This window comes from Thermobia domestica, chromosome 9 (genome assembly GCF_964235325.1).
Source record: "Thermobia domestica chromosome 9, izTheDome1.hap1.1, whole genome shotgun sequence".
Taxonomy (NCBI): domain Eukaryota; kingdom Metazoa; phylum Arthropoda; class Insecta; order Zygentoma; family Lepismatidae; genus Thermobia; species Thermobia domestica.
Window position 1 is genome coordinate 25933619 of NC_137462.1, and position 8308 is coordinate 25941926.

General features: G+C 37.3%; 1 pseudogene; it reads right to left on the bottom strand.

Moving 5' to 3' along the window:
* Nucleotides 1-3334: 3334 nt before the first annotated feature.
* LOC145694484 (tubulin beta-2 chain pseudogene) lies at nucleotides 3335-5131 on the bottom strand (annotated as a pseudogene).
* Between the last annotated feature and the right edge of the window lie 3177 nt (nucleotides 5132-8308).

Below are 8308 nucleotides of genomic sequence, written 5' to 3' on the forward strand. Positions count from 1 at the left end.
GGAGGCTTAGGTGGGCAGGTCATGTAGCTAGAATGGAAGGAAGTAGAAACGTTTTCAAAGTCTTGATTGGAAGCCCCATCGGAAAACGACCATTAGGAAGACCTAGGCGCAGATGGAAGGACAATATTAAGATGGATCTCGCAGAAATAGGAATACAAAGTAGAAACTGGATCCAGTTGGCTAAGGATAGAAGTCAATGGACAGCTTTTGTGAACGCGGCATTGAACCTTCGGGTTCCAAAGGCCACAGAGTTAGATAGTTAATATTTCTTTTTCTATTTTTATATTTTCAAAGTCTTGGACTCCGAATAACACAAACTCTTGACGCATACAACAGTAGGCCGGGATGTGTGCACGTCCACCCTAGATGGAGGAAGATGTCCACGGACTATTCAGTTCCAAAGACTACCACCAATCATTTAGAGCACTACTCCAGAGATAACATGTGTCAATGAAAACTTAACCCACCACCCACCGTGATCCACTCGTGAGATACTGTCTCGTTCGGACCTCTTACTGTCCCGTTAGGATATGTATTATAATGAAAGCGATATGATAGTATCTCAGTTGGAATTGTGGCTTAACTATACACCAAAGTCATTTCATTTGGCCGTGATATTCACGCACACATAGTTACATTCATTTTTTTTATTTAGTAATTCATATATTAGAGGTAATTCGAAAATATATATATATTTTTTTTCAGTAGTCAGCTCCTCAAAAAACTGTGTCTTGAAAGACAAGTAGTAAGTAATATTGCTATTATTACAATTACAAATATCTATATCCAAAAGTGCTTGAAGTTCTTGTTTCACTTAGATATCTCAAGAAAGTAAATAATAACAAATGACAAAGGATGAAAAATGGAGGTCTTGAAAGTAAAACGTAGACAAATTTACCAATCTTCAGAAGATGCTGTCTAGAATGCACTTAGCAAAGTGGGTCGATGGGTCAGAATAGATAATGGTGGGTCACGTCCTGTTGACCCACGACCCACTCACAAATCTTGACCCACGGCCCACTGCACCTCTGCACCACTCATTCCGATCCAGAAGGGTACTCACTCATGCACATCATTCCTCCGTCCCATGGCTCCGGGTCCATGCATCTACAAATCCAACTATCAGAAACAGGCCATAGCAAGGTTGACAACATCCGAGGCTTATCTTTATACCGTGCTCGATCGCAGGTTTCAAATGCTGGGTAATCGGCCGGCACAACCCCCAACCTGGAGGACCAATGGCTGACTGCAGTTCCGAAGATATGGGTTTGAAGGAGCCAGATCGTGACGCATTTTTAGTTTAACGTCCCACGTTTATTCCCTTTAGCCTAAAGGAGATGGATGATTAATGAAAGTGAACAATTGTGAAATTTTTTGTGGTCTCCCACTGGGGATCGAACTCAGGAAGATTTAATCCCAGGCTGCAGGGGTTTTGTAATAGACAATTACACAGAGTCATTTTCCTTTAAAGATTCCATTACCACTTGGGATTGTCACCAACTGCGGGGTATAAATATGGGATCATCAACTTACAAATTCAATTTTATTTTGATTTATGCCTAAGAACTCCTGATTTTGTTGGAGTTCAGCGTTCCTCTTCAGCATCGAGTCTATATGAGACGTAGACCTACAGTTTAAGATGGAATTCGAACTTTGTTCAAGTTTTAAGGCTCTCCCACTGGGAATCTAACTCGGAGAGCCTTTGGATCACAACTGTGAAAAAGCGATTTTTTCAGTTTGATGTCCCACGATTATACCTTTTAGGCTAAGGGAGACGATTATTAAAGCAAGTGAATGATGGAATGACAAAGTGGGAGGAAATGGAAGTATCCCGAGAAGAACCACGGACACCACCACAAACTTATTTGGCCGGGGATTGAACCAAGAACCCACGCACCAGTGGTAGACGCTCTACTATAAACTCACCATGGCCCCACACAACTCATTGAGTTCATCTACTGAGTGATTAATGAGAAGTTAGGATAGTTTTCTTTCTTTCTTTTTTTTAAGGTTAATATGATGAGAGAAAAATTTACAGAAAATTAAAGTGAATAAATTAATACCACTGTGCTTTGCTAATAAAAATAGCAAGAATTGCTACGTCGCGGACATCTGTATTTCCGTTTCCTATTTATTTTACTTTATACTTATAACTGTTCTATTTTATTGCATATCAGGATAGATTGAATTTGTTGTTTTGGTAAATCAGAGTGTAGATATTTATCCTACCAAAAGGAAGGTAATACTCTCCGAGATCAGAGCCTAAAATAGTCACGATGTAGGCTTATACAGAATATATATTCCAGTTAAAACTTCATTTATGCAATAAGTTTCTTTTTTTTAAAAAAAAAAAAAAGTTCAACTTGCCACGATTATGCAGAGATTAAGGCACACAGTGATGATGAGATGGATGATAATGGTGGAATGGCGAAAGTGGGAGGAAATGGGAAAATCCTGACAAAAAAAAACTCACGTTCACGGTATTGGTCCACCATAACACTCACTTGGCGGAAACTGAAATCGAACCAGAAACCCCACGCGCTAGAGGTGGGGCCTCTACCACTGAACCACCACAGCCTTCTTTTTTAACGTCCCGGATTATACACCGTAGCTAAGACGGACTGTTTTATTTTAGTTTAACGTCCCACAATTATACGACGAGGTTAAGGTACACGGTGATAATGAGCTTGATGATAATGGTGGAATGAAGAGTTAGAGGAAAATGTAGAATCCTGAGAAAACTCCTACACAGATGTTTATCCACCACTAAACCCACTTTGGGCGGGCTGAGATCAAACCAGAGATTCTACCACTGAGCCACCGTGGCCTCCTGCTATAACTAGTATAATACAAAAGATGTTTCGAAATTTCATTATTAGAATCTCAAACATTCAAAATTACAATCCCATAATTTGATTATTAATGTTGCATTCATAATTGGAGATTGGGGCCGCACTGGCTCAGTGGTAGAGCGTTCACCTCTGGTGCTTGGGGTCCCGGGTTCGATCCCAGCCCTCGCCGTGTACTTTGTGGTGGACAAACACCGTGTGTGGGGGTTTCCTCGGGGTTCTCCCGTTTCCTCCAACTTTCTTTATTCCACCATTTTATTCATTTCTCATAATCACCGTCTCCTTTAGCCTAACCGGCATAAGCGTGGGACGTAAAACTCAAAGATTTCATTTCATTTTTTAAAAAATTGGAGATTGGGAGTTTCTGAAAGTGTAATTTAAACTTCCTATCCCTCTTTTCCGTAATTGTACCATTTTACACTTACACTAAGTTTAATTTACAGAATTTAGATTTCAGAATAACCTCAAATGAAATAACAAAAGAATTATAAATTCATCTTCATATATTTTTTTCATGATAAAAACCTGTTTCAAAAAATCAATATCAAAACAATTGTATAATAATCCTGATATTCGAAACAAAACAGATCCAAAAATAGTAGCATGAAATGCATTCTAATTTAACAAATTTATCTTGATTGTGAATAAAATTATCGTATTTTTTCTTCTACATCCGAAAATATTCTGAAATATCAATTTAATGATTCAAAAAGTATAAATCTTTTACTTTTATTTCATCATCATTCAGAAAATTGTTTATTTTAAGCATCTTCTATGTATTCGGCTTGTTGTTCTTGTTCTTCGATTTCAATTTCATCTTCGGCAGTGGCCTCCTGATATTGTTGGTATTCTGATATTAAGTCGTTCAAATTGCCTTCTGCCTCGGTGAATTCCATTTCATCCATACCTTCCCCTGTGTACCAGTGCAAGAAAGCTCTTCGCTTGAACATAGCTGAAAATTGTTCAGAGATTCTTCTAAAGAGCTCCTGAATAGCTGTTGTATTGCCAACAAATGTTGCTGACATTTTTAGTCCTCGTGGTGCAATATCGCACACAGCGGTTTTAACATTATTCGGTATCCATTCGACAAAATAATTACTATTCTTGTTTTGCATATTCAGCATCTGTTCGTCGACTTCTTTGATGGACATTCTTCCTCGAAACATAGCAGCAACGGTTAAGTACCGACCATGACGTGGGTCGCAGGCAGCCATCATGTTTTTCGAATCAAACATCTGCTGTGTTAGTTCAGGAACAGTAAGAGCACGGTATTGCTGGCTTCCTCGAGATGTTAGTGGTGCAAAACCTGGCATGAAGAAGTGAAGTCGAGGAAAGGGAACCATGTTTACAGCTAATTTGCGGAGATCAGCATTCAATTGCCCAGGAAATCTCAAGCACGTTGTAACTCCTGACATCGTTGCGGAGACCAAATGATTCAAATCACCGTAAGTAGGAGTTGATAGTTTCAGTGTTCTGTAGCATATATCGTACAAGGCTTCATTATCAATGCAATACGTTTCGTCAGTACTTTCTACAAGCTGATGTAAAGAAAGCATGGCATTGTATGGTTCTACAACTGTATCCGAGACCTTTGGAGATGGAACAACGCTGAAAGTATTCATTATTCTGTCGGGATATTCTTCACGGATCTTAGTTATAAGCAATGTGCCCATACCAGATCCCGTTCCTCCACCAAGTGACTGGGTCAACTGAAATCCCTGAATGCAATCACAAGCGTCTGCTTCTTTCCTAACGACATCCATTATTGATTCAACCAGTTCGGCTCCTTCTGTATAGTGTCCTTTGGCCCAATTGTTACCAGCGCCGCTCTGACCAAAAACAAAATTGTCTGGACGAAAAACTTGCCCGATTGGTCCAGATCGAACTGATTCCATAGTTCCAGGTTCCAAATCCACCAAAATAGCTCGTGGTACATATTTCCTTCCGGTCGCTTCATTATAATACACATTGATCCTTTCTAACTGCACATCTGAGTCCCCAGTATATGCTCCAGTAGAATCAATACCGTGTTCCTCTGAAATAACTTCCCAAAATTTAGCACCAATTTGGTTTCCACATTGGCCTGCTTGAATATGCACTATTTCCCTCATTTTACTGTAGAATTTTTCACGTATTAGAAAAACTACTAATTTTGCAAACGCTTAACTAATTTTGTAAAAATTGTAAGAAATATTTACCTAATTCAACATAATTTTGAACACTGTTTTCGTTGCACAATAGATTTCGACAATGATTTTATATAAATCTTTTAACAAACAATTTACGTTAAAGTTACCAAGCAACGAAAACAAATGAACCAAGCATGGTAGCAGTGTTGCAAGTTAGAATGCGAGTTTAAATAACTAATTTCAGGCTCAAATTACGTAATTCAGGTGAATAAAGTATTGTGTTTTTTAATTTAAATTTATACTTTTTAGGCGAATAACGATTTATCTTGGAAAGAAGATCTGCATTTAATGAACAAATAGCCTTTCAACGCATTAATGAATATATAGAATTATTTCAACGGTGCAGTATTATTAAACTAAACTTTAAACATTAACATGGTTTGAAAACGTGAATCGTACGAACAGATCAAAGAACCTGTAAAAATAGAGGTGATCCTGGTATTACTTATACGGTTTAAGTTTAGAGTTGCCCTTCCAGTTTCAAACCTACAAAAAAGCAGTAAAAACATTAAAATGTGCAGTTTTACCATACGGATCCATAATAATAATAATAATAATAATAATAATAATAATAATAATAATAATAATAATAATAATAATAATAATAATAATAATAATAATAATAATAATAATAATAATAGTAGTAGTAGTAGGAACGGGTTAGAAGACCCGCAGGGGTTCGTTGGGTCCTGTTCTCGATATAAAATGGGCATGCTGCTGAATCATTGAAACCTCCCGCGTCTTGCAAATAGTACCCAGTTCCACATATCTATTCTCATATTAAACACAACTTTACTGCCAAACTTACACACCTAAACGTAAGAGCTCCAAATCATCACTTCTTACCTCATTTCTTCTGTAAATTTTCCTAATTAAAAAAAAAAAAAAAAAAAAAAAAACGGAGAGGCAACTCTAAACTGAATCTGCTTACACTGCTATATACACTTAATGAAAAATTGCAAATACTTTGTTGATACGAACTTTTTCACAAATGAACTTATATGTTCTATACAGAATCTGCAACCTAGGGACCGTAGTTAGGGTTTCCCCAGGAAGCATGACTTATTCGGTGCCGGGCTTTCTACATAAGCTACTACAAGCAAATCAAAAGTTTAAAAAAAAAAAAAAAAAAGAAAAAGAATATGAAAGCATTAATAACTCATCATACATACACACATATAATAATAATAATAATAATAATAATAATAATAATAATAATAATAATAATAATAATAATAATAATAATAATAATAATAATAAGTACAAAAATGCTTATTAGTATAAAAATATTCTATGGATAGCATCTGTTTTATTTGCATTAAAAGAACATTCAAGTGGATATGTAGGCCTATACAGGATTAGTCAAACATATTGGGATAGGCTAATGGACTGATAAAAAGCAAGTGTTGCATGCGGGTGTTGGTGCAAGTACTGCATTGAATTAAAGTGAGAAAATCATGGCAACCAAGGGCGCCGGTCCTGCGGGGGGTAAAGCTCATGTGCCCCCCCGCATTGTATTTATGAATATATAATATTTGGCATAATTTGAATGCAATTTGTCTTAAAATCCTCATATATGCCTTCTGCATCTGAATCCCCCCCAAATTTACAGAGAAATTGGCGTCCTTGATGGCAACCACCTTGGATTTTGCAATATTGGATATGACATATTATTTTTAAAGAGGAAGGGGTATGTGTGACACATCAATTTAGGGTAGAATCTACCCACAAACGAAAATCTGAACTCATTTTGATCTATTTCCATATGGTGTGCTACGTTTGACATATTTATCTAATAGAAAAAGTATCAGAACATGCTAGTAATAACGAGATGTGCGATCGGAGGAAGAACAAATCTTACAATTGAGGCAAAACTGGATTGAATGAGGGTGTGGATATTATGGCACTCATCTTGCATTCCGCCAGATATCTCAATACTTTTAAATGGAAAGAAAATGTGTAGCACATCAATTTAGGCTAGAACCTTCCCAGAAATGAGAATCTGGACTTAGTTCTGACCTAACACCATTCCTTTGCAAGATAGGGTGTGGTAAATTTTACATTTGTATTTATGACGATACTAGGTGACATAAGAAACATGTCTCGTCTCTTGACAATTGTTTTGTCGAGATTAAGAGATTCTCGTTTGTGGGAAGATTCTACTCTAAATAATCGATGTGTCACACTTACCCCTTCTTATTTAGAAATAATATGTGATATCCAATATTGCAGAACAAAAGATGGCTGTCATGGTATCCACATTTGCACCCATGCCCAATTGGAATATCTGCTTTTCCTTCGTCCACGTACCTATCTCCTTATTACTGTCCTGTCCCAATACTTTTGACTAAGTCTGTATACAGATCCACATGCGTGTTCTTTCAGCATAAATAAAACAGGTTCTGTCCACATCATATTTTTCATACTAGTAAGCATTTTTATACTTTGATCTCAAGCTTTCTTTATTTTTTCTTTGACCGAGATCCTCTTGACGCAGGGCCCTTTGACTGGCCATTCTGTCCTAGCCCTTTTGTCCGAGCCTTTCTGACATTGAACCGGGAAATGAGAGCAACAAAGTTAGTGGAAGCTATGATTAATTTTAGTTGTTTTAATTATTTCAACGTGTTGACGTAGTTAGTTTTTTTCGGGGGGGGGGGGGAGAAATATTCTCATATCATATTTTATTAGAAACATTCTTCATTTGCTATAAGTATTAAACAAGTTTAAAAAGCACATAAGAAGTAAACACTTTGTGGTAGAACGGGTTAGGTGGGAAGGAAGTTGTTTGGTGAGCCCGGCTCCCACTTGTCTACCGCGGTTTCACTCTTGAGCAATCTTAATTTCGTGCACTTCCGCCGTACTTCATGATAATATAAGCTTACGTATCAAGCAGCGCTTGCCTGCGTACTTGACTTTTCATAGCGGTGGCCCGGGGGATGGAATCCCTAGGGGAATATCTCCAATTGTTCTTAACATGAGTTTCCAGTATTTTTGCAATACTATTTTTACCTTTCATGCATGAAAGTTTCTCCAGGAAAACCAAGGGGCACATTCCGTAACGGTCTTCGCAAAAGTTGTGGATTGCAAATAATCCAATAACTATAATACCAACTAGATCTATAACAAATTAAAACCCAAGATTTGCTTTGAGTTGAAGGAAATCGCTAAGGAATGATGCTCTTGAAATCACCACTAGAAAAAAAAAGTGGGAAGAAACGGGAGCCCTTTCTATTTGATCTGTGCCCCTTCTGGCCCTGCAGTCGATGTGTG